Source organism: Hemitrygon akajei, chromosome 8, assembly GCF_048418815.1.
Source record: "Hemitrygon akajei chromosome 8, sHemAka1.3, whole genome shotgun sequence".
In the NCBI taxonomy this organism is placed as follows: Eukaryota; Metazoa; Chordata; class Chondrichthyes; order Myliobatiformes; family Dasyatidae; genus Hemitrygon; species Hemitrygon akajei.
This window is the reverse complement of record NC_133131.1, coordinates 30,561,606-30,578,054: the sequence shown is the minus strand read 5'-3', so window position 1 is coordinate 30,578,054 and position 16,449 is coordinate 30,561,606.

Genomic DNA, 16,449 nt, shown 5'->3' with positions numbered 1-16,449 from the left:
CAGCTCGTTCTCACTGTTATTTGCTCTGTGAAACATTCCTTATGTTGGAATCATAAATTGCGTTTGAGCATCTGTTTTATTTCCTTCTTCTGAAGTTGTTCCTACTAATATGGATGATGTCACACCAGAACATGTAAAGGGCGCAATGTTTCAAAGCCTAATTAACTTAAGTTTCACATGCTTGTAGTCATCGAATTAACCACAATACATTTCATGATGTGAATTTCTGCTAGATCTTGCTTCTTGCCACTGACATGAATTCATTCCATGGGCCACGGCATTTCTTCTCTACAAGAGCTGTGCCGTTCTCTCCAGCGGCGCTGTTCTCCCTTCTCTTGCAGACTTTTAGCTGCTGTCCTTTCCCATCCCCACACTTGCTGGATCTCAACCAGAGATTGCAGCCACCAAGTTCAGTAATGCTACTGGTGGCTCACATTGTACTTGTGGGCACCCACGCTTGCAGGTGAATCTATTTACTTGATGCAAGCCCATTCTTTCATTTTTGCATGAGACCTTCTTTATATCATCCCCAATTTAGAACGTACTTATAAGTTCTTGTTTAACCGTGGACAGTGCTGGGAATATAATAGTCACTAAGAGACACAGAGAAACGCTAAAACACTTGTATCTTCAAAGTCAAAGTTGAGTCTATTGTCATATGCACAAGTACATGAATTCGCAGGTGCAATGAAAAACTTAATTGCACCAGGATCATGAGTGCATAGCATCATATAAGAATTTTCTCAAGAAAAACATAAAGATAAATCATGCACCATTTTAACAAGAAAGAATAAAAATAGAATTTTTTAAAAAATCGATTTTACAGCTTGCAGCTAGCCTCCTTTCCCTCCCCCCCCCCCCCACCTTTTTATTCTGGCATATTCCCCCTTCCTTCTCAGTCTTGAAGAAGTGTCGTGGCCCAAAACGTTAACCGCTTATTCATTTGCATAGATGCTAGCTGACCTGCTGAGCTCCTCCAACATTTTGTGTGTATTGCTTTGAATTTCTGCAGACTTTCTCGTGTTTAACGTCTATCTTTGTGCAAAGAGATCAAGGTCGCCATTGCATTGTTAAAATGTAGGGATTGGTTGGTTCAGGGGCTGCATGGTTGAAGGGAAATAGCTTGTCTTGAACCTGGCAGTATTGCACTTCAGGCTTCTGTACTTCTGGCCTGCTGGCGGTTATAAAAGATGGCATTGTCTGGATGGTGGGGACCTTTGATGGTAGATGTTGCTGTCATGAAGCAGTGCCTTGACTAATGGAGGGGAGTGATGTGCCTATGCTGTGTCACTTACTTTGTTCTGGCTGCCCTGAGTATTTCTACAGTACATATCTCATCTATACAGTATATGTCACATGCTTACATGTTGTTCAGCCCTTTCATTTTGTTTGATGCCCTTCTTGGGGTGGTTTGCTTCTCCAGCAGTTTTCTGGATTCTGAGATGGTTCTTCTAAGGGCAGCTGTCAGAGCAGAGGTTGTGCCTGTGGAGTGGTGCGCTTCTATGCCTTCGCGATGCTTGGACTCAGATCCTTAGCACCATCTGAATGCTCCTCCTCCACTTTCCGTGTTTCAGGATCAGCATTTGTCAAGGTTCAGTGGCATCCTTCAAGGAAGCCTTGAGCCCATCATTTAATTTTTCCCTCTGTTCGCCTGTTAACCAAACTTCCCCTGGATCCTTTGTGGGAAATCCAAGAAGGAAAATCTAGAACATTGTTACAAACACAAGAGATGCTGGAAATCCAGAGCAACACCTATTTAGCAAGTCAGGTACCGTATATGAAGGTGAATAAGCAGTTAATGTTTCAGGCCAAGACCCTTCATCAAGACTGGAAAGGAAGGTGTCAGAACTGTATGTTTTGATGTCTCCTTCTTGGGCCCTTAGCTCCCAGTGGAGCATGGGCCATTGGTGACCTCCTGTCTCCATCGTCCAAAGTCAATGATGTGGTTGGAGTTCATCAATGTTTCTGTAATCCATTGTTTCTAATGCCCTTCCCTTGAACAACATTGGTGGCATGGAGAGGGGAGACTTGCAGCTTGGGCAACTGCTGGTCTTCCATAAAAAAAAACCTTGCCCAGGCTTGCACCCTGGAAACTTTCCAAGTGCAAATCCATGGTCTATCGAGCCTAACGGAGACCTACTACTACAATCCATTGTGGATCCACTGTACAGAAGATTGGCCTGTACATCTTCACCCAGAGCCCTGTTCGCCAGCCTTACCCATTTCCACCTCTTACGATGTAAGGTTAGACTTTGAAAAGTGTTTGTTTCGATGAACATCTGATTACCAATAAAAATGAATAATGAATAAATCTAAATCTATTCATGGTGCATTGTGCCTAACCAATCTTCTGTAAGTCTCCATCTGCCACATTTGCATTGAGGAACCATTCGCAGGAAGGGTTGACTAAGCTGAACAAAATACCATTCTAGTGAAGACGAGAAGCTTAGTCACTAACAGCATCAACTGGTGCACGCACAACAGCTAAACGTTTCAGCTAGTTGGTGATTACAAGATGACAATGAACCACAAAGTGAGCAGCTCCCATCACCTACTTCATAAGATCCACATGAAGACATGGCAGGAGCTATAGTTTCCATTGGACTATATCCATCACATACACTTGATCAGTTGAATATGGTTATTTGAAATTATTGCACAAACTTATCTACTTCATAATGGGCATAACCCAAAGATGTTTCAAGCTTTTGTGACCAAGATACTACAAGGCTTTGGTCAATGACTCAACATCAGAAAGTAGTTGTGTAACTAAAGTAGTGTATTAATAACCACCAACAGTGAAGATAATCCTTAATTAATTGAAGTGTTCTTGCAGCTACACAAGAATACTTGGAGTTCAAAAATAGTGATTGTAAAAAGAAACAATCTACCTGAGATATCAGCCAAATAAAATTCAAAAGCAACAGCACAGAAAGCAGAAACCATTCAAGATTGTAGAAGTAAGCTATTAAAGATACATTTACAGTAACAGAAATGGATGACTAGTCTTTTGCAAAGAATAACATTTCATTATTGTGAGAAAGAGACTGATGACGCATCAGTACTTAATTGAACTAAATCATAGTGAAACTTGTTTGGTCCTGCACTACAACGTCTGTACTATTATAGAATTAAGATCTATCTTCCCTTGTCCTAGTTGACTAGAAAAATTAGTCTCAGATAATGGTCCTTCGTTTGATATATTGCTACCACAATGCTACCTGAAACAAAATGGAATTAAGCACATACGTATTTCACCATCCAGTATCAAAACTATTGCAGAAAGATCAATAAGAATTGTCTGGAAGTACTGAAGAAATAAATGTTGCAAGGGCACTCAAGTTTAACAATGGGACATTGATCAGCAAACATTTTGCTGAACAACACCACTGAGGGAGAGTGGAAGAGAAACAGTTGAAACAGAAATTATGACCCAAGAGAGGGAAAGAGACATTTCTACAAGGTGATAGAGTTTGAATGTTCAAGAGTTGAACCAACAGAGTTTGCGGAAGAACCAAGACAAGATTCTGTCAAACTGTGTCAACAGTACAAATTCCTTTGAGAAAATCAAACAGCTTAGGAAATGTTGAAAGCTTAAATCTATAAAAGTGATGTGAAAATATTTTTTCTTTTCAAAAAGGAGTAAAATAAGTCAGTATACTTCAACATGTGACATGTATCTATGACAGATGCGCACATGTGCAGAGTAGTTGGAAAGAGTTGGGTGCAATACAATGCTCTTCCAGTAGCAATTCTCCATGTCCTTTAGTGACTTATTATTTTCCTACTAGTGCACACCATTGAAATAAGCACCCACACATTATAATGGAAGCTACGTTAGAAAGCTTTCTACAATCCAAACATTTCTCCCTCACCTTCCCCCAGATTAGTGGACCACTGCACCAACTTCCCTCCACAATCTGTCCTCACTTGATAATTGATTATCAGTCCCTAAAAAGTAAGAAATTCTTCTAAAACTCTTTACTGAACAGAATACTTCTGAGATGCATATCCCCTCTACTTTCACTCTTCAGGGAGAGAACAAAATAACATCCTCCTGACCATCATCACAAGCAAACAGAAGTTCCATCAACTCCTTTCTTTACCTGTACTACAAATAACTTACATGCTTACACCAAACCTTCAGATATACTCAATATCAAAATAGTAGCATTTCCATAGTAACTGATTCATAAAGCACATACATTTTGCTTTATCTTCTGTTTATACATTCCTCAGCTATGCCAATTTAGCAAACAGGCCCTGTATAATAACTCCTGCAAATAACACTTAAGCTAAGAACATTACAGTTAAGTTGAGCAAACTAAAAAGTTGGAAAAAGGGCCAGATACTTTTAAACTTGTGAGAGATATCATTATCAAAATTCATGCTTTCTCATGAGCTTAAAATTCATGGCACCGAACTAATAATACATATTTTATAACATAAAATTAGTGGCAATTAGCTGCTCTCACAATACATGGAACTTCATTAGTGGCTTTGGTTTTTATTAATTCATTTCCCTAACTGTATAAATACCACGGAAATGAGTTATCTTTACATAGTCACATTGTTACAATTGTTCGAGCTCAACACAAAATTAAATTAGAAATAAATATGTGTGTTGTGCACGATCACAGAGGCGTTAAAAATATATTTTTAGCTGCTGTCCAAGTGAGTAAAAATAGTAGCCTAAGAATAACAATTTGGATGTGAAATGCAGACTTGGAACCTTTTTTTAACATTAGAGCATTAATGAGCACATTTTTTTGATTCTTCATTATGCCTATAATTGTGCTGCCTACGGTCGTTTATTGCCCATTTAAATTTCCTGATGACTTTACCCTACAAGATTCCACTGTGTGGTGTTCTGTGCTGCTAATACTTCTTCAGACAACAGTTTGTCAAGAGAAAATAGATTGCTTCTATAGTTTTAGTAGGTGAAGATTTGCTAAGTTTTCCTATCAGCTACATCAGTTGCATAGGTAAAATATAGGGGCATAGGAAAATCAGTAAATTACTTCTAAACAAATATTGTGGGCCCATATCCTTGCATCCACACTTGTCCATCCTTCTGCATCTAAATGTAGTACCACATAAAAGTGCAATAATTCCACTTATTTGGAAGGGCTGCATGATTCTGGGAGTGTTAAGGGGTTCCATCAGCAGTTCTTCTTCCATCCACGAATTTAACAGCACTTTCTAAAAAATATTCTTTGTTATTTTTCCTACCAGTTCCACAAGCACTGTGCCATTTACCAAACCTCGGCCCACAGGCATGCAAATGCCTGAGAGTGACAGAATGCTGATTTATGTCCATGGCTCCCCACGCAGCAAGTTCCCAGTCTGCCCCAGACCATCTGGCTGAGGTGTTGAGTAGAGACGAGGGAATTATTTTTATTCATCTTTCAGGGCAGCAGATGAGTGATCATTAGCTCGTTCTCGCACACCTCCAGTTGACAGCTTGTAAAGCACTCCTGGCAGGGACCCCAGAGCAGTCCACCTGTGCACACATTTCAACCAAGGAACAACCTATATCATGGATGAATCATTTACAAGAAGCGGCGCTCGTACTTCCCAGTGAAGGATGCCTGTAAAACTTAATTCCTATTCATTTCTGAACAGATATCAATGTGTACACCTTTAAGAACGTACATTTTGATTTTATTATGTTTACAACTCACATTTTGAACATCATCACGCTGAGCATTAGTCTTCACAGTTTATTTCTTTTATTGCTTCCCTGATTGTTGCAGCCTTCACTTAATTGCAAAGGTCACAAAATACTTCTGGATGGGGAAGACTATTTGTTTAACATTTGCATATTAATGCAAACACACAGTAAAAGCCACATTTTTATTAATTCAAGTTTTTGCCAAAGATATTCAAGGTACAGGAGGGACAAGAGCCTCAGGACTCACGCCATCAGGTTCAAGAACAGTTACTTCCCAACAACCATCAGGCTCTTGAACAAAAATGAATAACTACACTCACTTGCCCATCCATTGAGATGTTCACACAACCAATTATCTCACTTGAAAGGACTCTTTACCTGTTATTTCATGTTTTGGTATTTATTGCAATTTATTGACATATGCATTGGCAAAGTTTGTTGTCTTCTGCACTCTAATTGAACTTCCACTGATCCCGTTATAGTTTTGATTCTATAGATTTGCTGAGCCTGCTTGCTGGAAAATGAGTCTCAGGGTTATATGTGGTGGCATATATGTACTCTGATAATAAAATTTACTTTGAACTTTGTACTTTGAGTGAACAGAAAATAGTGTTTAAAGTCGTCAGATAAAGTAGTGAATATTTCTGTTAGATTCTGTCACATTGATAAACAGGTTGAGTACACAGGGGCTTCAGATAGCTTCATCTTTAAAGGAGTGACTTTGCTCTGCACCTGAAGAAGAATGACAGAAGCCTAATCTACGTTCTTTATCATTTTTAGGTGATTTATAGCAGCATATTACTAGAAAATGTGATCTGATCAAATCTGACAGGATGTGTACCAGTTGCCATCTTAGAGTCATAAAGTCATAGAAAAGTACAGCACAGTAACAGGCCCTTCAGCCCATCTAGTCCATGCTGTATCATTTAAACTGCCTATTGCTATCAACCTGCACAAGGACCATAGCCCTCCATTCCCCTACCATCCATGTACCTATTCTAACTTCTCTTAAACGTTGAAATCGATCTTGCATGCACCACTTGTGCTGGCAGCTCATTCCACACACTCATAACCGTCTGAGTGAAGAGGATTCCCCTCATGTTCCTCTTCAGCTTGGCAGAGAGTTTACCAATCTTGTAGCATGTATTATGGTACAAGCCGGTGTCCTATGCTCGTGTCATCTCTGCCTCAGATTTTTGTACTTCCTGCTCAAGCCTGTTTCACCTTACACAACTGAATATTCAGCTAAACAAAAAGAATATTTTTAACAGTATCTGTGCTGTTTAGTTGCTGCATTCTTTCCTCCCTTCCTTTGGGAGCAAATTTACAAGCACTTTGAGGATTCCTATATAAGTGTGATTTGAATGGCATATTAATTTAAAGTTTAAAGTAAATCCAAGCACCATATACTACCCTAAAATTCATTTCCTAGTAGGCAGTCACAGTAAGTAACAAAGATGCACAATGGAATCAATAAAAAGAACACGCAACAAATTAGGACAAGCAATCAATGTTCAAAAGACAACAAACTGTGCAAATACAAAGAGAAAATATAATAAGTAAATAAACAATAAATATCAAGAACATGAGTTGTAGAGTCCTTGAAAGTGAGTCCATCAGTTCCATGTTGGGTGAGTAAAGTTGAGTGAAGTTATCTACTCTGGTTCAAGAGCCCTGACAGTTGAGGAGAAATAATCTGGGTCCTGAGGCTCCTGTACCTCCTTCTTGATGGCAGCAGTGAGAAGAAAGCAGGGCCAGGATGGTGGGGACACTTGATGAAGGATACTACTTTCCTGCAACAGCACTTTTTATAGATGTGCTCAGTCTTGGGGAAGGCTCTACCCGTGATGGACTGGGCTGTATCCATTACTTTTTGTAGGATTTTCCACTCCTGGGAATTGGTATTTCCATATCAGGCAACCAGTCAGGATACATTCTACCATTTGTCAAAGTTCTAGATGACATGCCAAATCTTCGTAAACTTCTAAGAAAGGAAAAGCTGCTGACTTTCTTGCCTGATCCCCATGTGTAAATATATATATATATTTATTTATTTGTTTGTTTGTTTCCATGGGATCCAAATATCTGTTGATCTCAACCTCAAATATACTAAGTGACTGAGCTATCACAGAATTTTGAGATTAAGAATTCCTAAGACTTACAGTGTTCTGCATAAAGAAATTTCTCCTCAAGTCAATCAAAATTATGGAGATAAGAGTTACAGACAGAACTTCAGTTGTCTGGGACATTATCAGAAATGTGTGTAACCTAAATAAGTCTTCCTTGCTTTTACATTCCACTACATTTCATCTTATCTCCTCCCCTATCCCCATTACAAGTTTGCATGCTGCTTGCCTTCCTAATAGTTTGTGGACCTAATATTTTACTGTAATTATGTATACTCTTTGGATGAAGGATTAACTTCAGCTGAAGCAGAGGGGCCCAGCATCAACAGTGAGGAGAAGGCCAAGGTTTGACCGATTTAAGTGCTGAGCCAAATTGGAAAGATTGGCTCTGGGCCTGAACTAGGTAATGGGTCCCAGGACCAAAAGCACATCAAAGGGGCAGGGCCGAGCCCAAGAGAAAGGAACAACCCACAGTTTGACCAATTTAAGCACCAGGCCAGATTGAAAAAGTCAGGGTGTCAGGACCGTAGGCAAGGGACGGGCTGGTTCAGCTCACTGATCCGTGAGGTTTCCTCAACCCTGTGCTGAACTGAGGCTGCAGCCTGCAAGTAATGAGCTCCTGGATTGGCTGTAGTGATAACTGGCTTTGTGGCTGTGGATCCAACTTCAGTCCTCAATGGTATTTGCTTACTTTTATCGGGTACATGACTTGTTTTTTTTTTCTGGCTATTGAGAGTTTGATGGTCTCCTTTTTTAAATGAGTTCTATTGGATTTCTTTGTTTTGTGGCTGCTTGTAAGGAGATGAATCTCAAAGTTGTATATAGTGTACTTTGATAGTAAATGCACCTTGAACTCTTTTTCATTATTTTTCCCTGACCTGCTGAGTGTTTATAACATTTGCTGGTTTTATTGCCGAATTTCAATTGGCGATTCCTTTATTTTCATGTATAATTGTATTTCTTGCTTTTGACTGAACCAACTTACCCAGATCCATTTGTGCACCAGCATTTACTAGTCTCTCACTGTTTAAAATATAAGGATTTTTTTATTCTTCTTACCAAAGTTCATAACTTCAGATGTCTGCGCCCTCCCCTCCCCCAGCTGATCTCCATCTGCCATTTTCTTTCCCACTTACTTAACTCAAATCAATCTTCTTTTTGCAAACTCTTTGCATTCTTCTCACAACTCATTTTCCCACCTTACGTGACACCATTAGCAAACCTGGATTTGTGATACTGCCTGTTCATGCAAGCCATTGGTATAATCTGTGAATATCTGAAGACCCACTAGAGATCCCTAATGGTAAAGCTTTAGTCCTGAGGCATACACACTCATTCAGACTCACCTTTCTATTCATTAACCAACCCTACTATTTTCACAAATCCTCACTGAATAACAGTTCCCTGTGCAACAATATGAAAGTCCTGTTGAAAATCCATATACAATCTCCCTACTGGTTCCCCGTCATCTGCCCGATTAATTACACCTTTAAAAAGCTTTTAGATTTGTCAGGCATGATCTTTCCTTCATCAAATCACATTTCCTCTACTTAATAATATTGTGATTTTCTCAAGTATGATGTTGCTACATCCTTAATGATGGACTTCATTTTTTCAGCAACTACAGACATCAGGCTAACTGGTCTATAGCTTTTTTTTCTCTCTCTCCATCCTAAGTGATGCAATACATTTACTATCTTTCAATCTGCTGGAACTGCTTTAGAATTGAATGACATATAGAATGGCTCAAAGTAGAAGCCAAACTATATTGAGCAGAATGAACAAACACGAGGAAATCCGCAGATGCTGGAAATTCAAACAACACACACAAAATGCTGGTGGAACACAGCAGGCCAGGCAGCATCTATAAGGAGAAGCACTGTCGACGTTTTGGGCCGAGACCCTTCATCAGGACTAACTGAAAGGAGAGATACTAAGAGATTTGAAAGTAGTGGGGGGAGGGGGAAATGTGAAATGATAGGAGAAGACCGGAGGGGGTGGGATGAAGCTAAGAGCTGGAAAGGTGATTGGCGAAAATGATACAGAGCTGGAGAAGGGAAAGGATCATGGGATGGGAGAAAGAAAGGGGGAGGGGGGAGCACCAGAGGGAGATGGAGAACAGGCAGAGTGATGGGCAGAGAGAGAGAGAAAAAACAAACAACTAAATATGTCAGGGATGGGGTAAGAAGGGGCATTAACGGAAGTTAGAGAAGTCAATGTTTATGCCATCAGGTTGGAGGCTACCCAGCCGGTATATAAGGTGTTGTTCCTCCAACCTGAGTTTGGATTCATTTTGACAGTAGAGGAGGCCATGGATAGGCATATCAGAATGGGAATGGGACGTGGAATTAAAATGTGTGGCAGAATGAAGTTGTTTTTAGACATGGGTGATCCACTAGGCCTCATTTGGAGAAATGAGCATGACTGGGGAATGAAGATTCATCATCTTGAGCAAGAAGTTTTGCTCACTTGTAGAGATGAACAAAGATTTGGCATTCAGCAGAAGAAGTCCATGAGTATAAAGAAGCAGGGTTTAGTACAAACAGGAGAAAATCTGCAGATGCCGGAAATGAAGATAACACACACAAAATGCTGGAGGAACTCAGCAGGCCAGGTAGCATCTATAGAAAGGAGTAAACAGTCGATGTTTCAGGCAGAGACCTTCATTAGGATTGGAAAAAAGAGATAAGAAGATGGGGGGAGGGGGAGGAGGAAGTACAAGGTGGTGGGTGATAGGTGGAATGGGAGGGGGGAAGGGTGAAGTAAAGAGCTGGGAAGTTGATTGGTGAAAGAGATAAAAAGCTGCAGAAGGAGGAATCTGATAGGAGAGGACAGAAGGCCAAAGAAGAAAAAGAGGTGGAGGAGCGCCAGAGGGAGTTGGCAGGCAGGTAAGGAGATAGGGTGAGAGGGGGAAATGGGAATGGGGAGTGGTGAAGGAGAAGGAGGTCAATTACCAGAAGTTCAAGGAATCGATGTTCATGCCATCAGGTTGGAGGCCACCCAGATGAAACATAAGGTGTTGTTCCTCCAACCTGAGTGTGGCCTCGTCACGACAGTAGAGGAGGCCATGGACTGACATGTTGGAATAGGAATGCGAAGTGGAATTAAAATGGCTGGCCACTAGGAAATCCTCTGTTCCTGGGGGATGGAGCGTAGGTGCTCAGCAAAGTGTTCTCCCGATCTATGTCGAGTCTCACCGATATACAGGAGGCCACACCGGGAGCACCGGACACAGTAACTGACCCCAACAGACTCGCAGGTGAAGTGTCGTCTCACCTGCAAGGACTGTTTGGAGCCCTGAATGGTAGTGAGGGAGGAGGTGCAGGGGCAGGTGTGGCATTTGTTCCACTTGCAAAGTTAAATACCAGGAGGCAGATCAGTGGGGAGGGACGAGTGGACAAGGGAGTCACATAGGGAGTGATCCCTGTGGAAAGTGGGAAGGGGGGGCGGGAGAGAAAGATGTATTTTGGGGTGGGATCCCATCAGAAATGGTGTAAGTTACACAAATCAGAGCTTGTCCACAGTTACATTGTGGGAGCCAACAGGTGATGATTACATTGCTGGAGCAGTGTTCTGAAATCACAAATCACCAACAGCCATTTGGCACAGTGAAGGACATCCACATAATTTGAGTTGTCAGCTCACCGCTGTGGTTTCAGCATCCAACCAGCATCAACCGTGCTGTTGTCACATCACCACCAGGCCCAATACGGTGAGCAACTGGGTCAATTCAAAGCGTCAAAGTGCATTTATTGTCAAAGAATGTATAAATTACACAGCCTTGAGAGTTGTTTGCTTACAGGCAGTCGCAAAGCAGGGAATCCGAAAGAACCCAATCTAAAAAAAATAAGACCAACCCCCAGTGCCCACATAGAAAGAGAAAGGAAACACAAAACAATCATATATACAATAGAAGCGAGCAAGAACAACAGCATTCCGAACCGAATTGAGTCCTGAGATCCAAATTCCCAGAGTAGATAAAACGCTCAGTATTCAGCTCATCATGTTAGCAAGGCAACTCGCCGCAAAGTTCGCAGAGGTGAAGCACAGCAGCCGGGGCCGTCTCACAACCATAGCATCATGGTGAGGGAAGCCATGACTACCTGGGCCGGCATTTAAATTGCCTGAACCTCGCACTAGGACCCAGGGCCTCTCGCCAGTGAATCGCTCCGGGCCTAGATTTCACCGCCGAAGGAGCCGTTCTCGACCGCTCCAAATCGGCTCAGCGCCCAGACTGATTCAGACTCGCCCGACTCTTGACACCCTGCCTTTCCAGTCCGTATGGGCTGGCATTTAGGTTCTCCAACAGTGGATAGTACCTCACGTTAGGACCCAGGCCTCGCTGCTGAGAGTTGCTCTGGGCCTTAAACACACTGTCCATCAATTCGCCTCAAACCTGGACTTAGCTGCCAAAGAAGCCATTCTTGACCTCTCCAATTCGGCTCGACATTTAGAGTGATCCACCCTCGTACCCAGGTTAGTTGGTCAGGCATCGGAAGTCCTCCGTCCTGCCTTTTCCCCTCTGAGTCGTTCACTCCAACCAGCATGGCTCCAACTCCAAGTGCATCAGTTTTGCAGTGCACCAACAGGGCACATCCCAGGCAATCTGGGGCCAGGTAATGCTGGCCATCTCCATGCCTCATCTAGGGCAGATGTTATGATGCTAGAAATGGTTATGGTAAAAAAAAAACAGAGATCTTTGCAGCTTGCTGGTGGAACATGGGCGGGAACAAGAATGGGAACAAGGGCCCAGGTTCTATGAAATAACATAGGTGACCTGAACATATATGACACCAAGAAGGAGGAAGATGGAAGGGACCTCAGAAGTGATAGAACTGTATTGATCAATGCCAGGAGTGCAGTGCCTGAGGAGGTAGATGCAGCATCTTAAAAAGTTCAAAGTACAATCAAAGTCAGTATACAAACCTTCAGATCAAATCTCCTTCCCCACTAATGGTGAACTAGCATCACACATTCTACCATGCGCCTTCCCCACCCAACTACTCCCTCCACATCAAAAGGGGGGTTCCATGGCAACAATTGCTTAGCCACTCAAATCCCTCTCTCAGTAAGGGAGAGGCTACATATGACAATGTGTGGCCTGTTATAGAAAAAGTATGATTAAATATGATCACGTACTCAATCCTAATCAGAGACCGCACAATGAATGATTCAGAAACAGCTTCTTCCCCTGCACCATCAGATTTCTGAAAGGTCCAGAATCTCATTGTTCCTTACAATTCATTTTCATAAATTAGAGTAATTTTAAGTATTTACACTGTACTGCTACCACAAAATAAACTCATCAGAAAGACTGGATCCGTCCTTGGCTACAACCCCGACTCTTTTGAGTTAGTGGTGGAGAGAAGGTCACTAAACAAACTGTTATCCATCATGGACAATCAGGCACATCCTCTCCATGACCTACTGAATAAACAGCGGAGCTCCCATTCGAACAGGCTCACTCAGCACCACTATCACAGGATTGTTACAGAAAATCTTTCACATCATAGTACAACAGTCTCTGTTTAATTATTTCATACATTATTATTGCAGATTGGTAAATTATTGTGTATATTGTTATTCTGTACTTTATTATTAGTTATTATTATTAATTATTATTATTGCTAAGTGTTTTTTGAATGTTGCTGCTGTTACAAAATAACTTCCCTCAAAATTGATCCCACTCGAGATCAATAAAGTACTTATTATTTTCATTATAACAATAAATTTCACATAATTTAAATCAGTATAATAAATCAGATTATCAAAGTGATTATGAATCCTTTTCTAACTCATCCTATAATTTCTTATGATTTACGAACCATGGATTATGTAGCTCCTTACCTCTCATGTCCCACCCTCTCTCCCCAGTTCTACCCTTGTGCATTCCTGCTTTCAGATACCCTGGAAGGCTGAGTGTAAAGATGAGACTGAATCTGAATCTGAATTTGCAACCACTCGCTCCAAGAGGTGAGGTTGGCATGTTGCAAGAGTCCTCTACTACCTCAGGAGGGCAAGAAGATATTCAAGAGGGCAGCCCACAGGAGGAAGCTAATAAATGTGCACAATTAGGTTCTTGATGTATTGCTACACCAGCAAACAGCATGAATCTCATTTCAAAGGGTATAGAGGCATTCAGATCCAAACCCACACAGCCTTTGCATAGAGCTTGAAAGTTAGCCCTTCCAATGTGAAACTAATGACCTGTTCCATTTTAATACTTGCATTTTGTTCTAACTTATTACTGACAACTTATTCATCCTTTCAATCAAGTAATGCTTCCTTTGCCCTGTAGGGTCCTAGTGAGACGTATTTTAAGATGCCTTTTTTATTTTTCACGCACCTATAATGTAACAATACTTCATTTTGGCAAACTTCTGAACCCCAACCCTGAAATGTTTGATGTGCTAATTCTCTTACCATCATGCAGAATTTGATGGCCAAAATCTCAGGTGCTAACAAACAGTGCTGCGGAAGTTTAGGTGTCCATCGTGCAAGCTCCCACTGTTGCCGTCATCCTCCAACAAGTCACTGGGATTGCTGGCCCAGATGAGTGGCCGTAGCTCCATTGTGCGTGAATCCGCTGTCCTCACCATTGCTATTCTTGTCAGCCAGCTCAGCTTGCTGGCTTCCTGACCTGAGCACTCTAATTCAGTGGAGTCCAGAGGAGGCAACAGCCTGGAAGTGATGTGCAAAAATAGCAGGGCTGGAACAATGGAAGAGGAATGATATAAATGAGAGAAGAACATCTTCAATATTAGATTTTTTACCTTGGCTTCAAACAAAGTGTAGAAGTGGTGCATCAGTATGATCAAACAAGGAAGCATTCATTGAAGGGGCTGGAGTCAGGTCCTGTAAAAAATATATATTTCTGTCAAGGTCATGTTAATTGTAACACGTGGTTTACTGTTACCAGACCCCCCCAGGAATAGACTGACCGACAGTACTCAAGTATTTTGTTTCCTGAATCAGCTGAAAATGTTTAACCTTGTCAAGTTTTTTTCCAAAGGTGTGTAGATATGTAAGCACTGTTGTCTGCGAATGTTAGAAATATTATCTGAGAGACTGCATCAAATTACACCGGCCCAGACAATTTATAAATGTCAACTCAAACATTGTAGGAATGCATTATTAAGTCAATCTCAAAGCATATCGGAACTGCAGCAGCAAAAATGTGTCCTGCTGCTGGAACAACCAAATGGTGTATGTGTTACGGACGTTACTCGATTACTCAAATAGCACAAGTCATGCCTTTCAGGGATTTTTAACAATGCAAACATATACAGTGCATAGAAGATTGATTCATTAAAAGTAAGCTGCCTTATCCAAGTAACTACTGAATTAAACATCTTCTCATCTTTGATTGTACCGGTTAATTTGTGTTAATAGATTTTTTGGCAAAATAATGTCAAGTTTTATTTGAATGTCATTATTTTTGTACAATAAAACCTCAACAATATAATACAAAGAGGAGATACCCCATGAGCTGCGGACCAACAGTGTTGCTGAAGGAGTTGCTTCATTACCTGCCTCTTGTAAACTCACCTGCTGATTCCCTGTCAGCAGTTTTGCACGGTAACAAGTTGTACTTCTGGACATCCATTAGCACAGCAAAACATTCCAAGGTATCTCATGGAGAGGTAGCTAAGTGAATATAGCTCTGAGTTCAGAGGATGTTATCTAACAAAAATTAGCACTGGGACACACAAGGAGATATTAGGACGGAGAGATGGGTATTAAGGAGAGTCTTATATAATGTTAGAGTCATGTAGGTTTACTGGGGAGTTCCAAAGTTTGTGGATTTGGAAGATGAAGGCATGGCTGCCAGTGTTGCATCTGAAACTGGAGGTTTAGAAAGGGGTAGATATTGTCAAGGTAGACACAGTGGAGTGAATCCATGTAGAGATTTGAAAATAAAAAGGATGAGAATTTTAAAATGGGGACATATTTCAACCCTGGTAACCAATGGATGTCAGTCAGCCCAGGGAGACAGGTAAATGAGTAAAGTGTGTCCCAATGCAGGGTCTCATTCCCAAAATGTCAACACATCCTTTTGCCTCCGCAGATGCTGCTTAACTCACTGACCTCTTCTAGAGGTTTACGTTGTGCTTCAAATTCCAGTATCTGCCATCTCTTGTCTTTCCAGACAGATGAATGAGAGCTGGTACAAGTTAGGATACAGACGCCAGAGGTATGGATGGCCTCGAACTTACAGAGTGTGAGAGAGAAGGGGGAGTGCAGTCAAAAGGATATTAGAATAGTCAAGTCTGGTGTTAAACAAGGCAGTGATTGAAGGAAATATCAATAGATCGCGAAAAAAGTTCAACAAGCAATGAACAGTCTCGTATTTAGGGTGATAGTAGTAAGTTAAAATGGAATGGAACTCATTCCCCATATTGGTCTGCTGACAAATGTACATCTGACTTCACTTTTCTGAATTTACTGTTGCTGAATCCCAATCCTAAATGGTGCGTGTGTGTGTGTGTGTGTGTGTGTGTGTGTGTGTGTGTGTGTGTGTGTGTGTGTGTGTGTGTGTGTGTGTGTGTGTGTGTGTGTGTGTGTGTGTGTGCGTGTGTGTGTGTGTGCGTGCGCGTGCGCACGCGCGCGCAGGCATGCACGCATCTATGGACCTCACATAACATAATG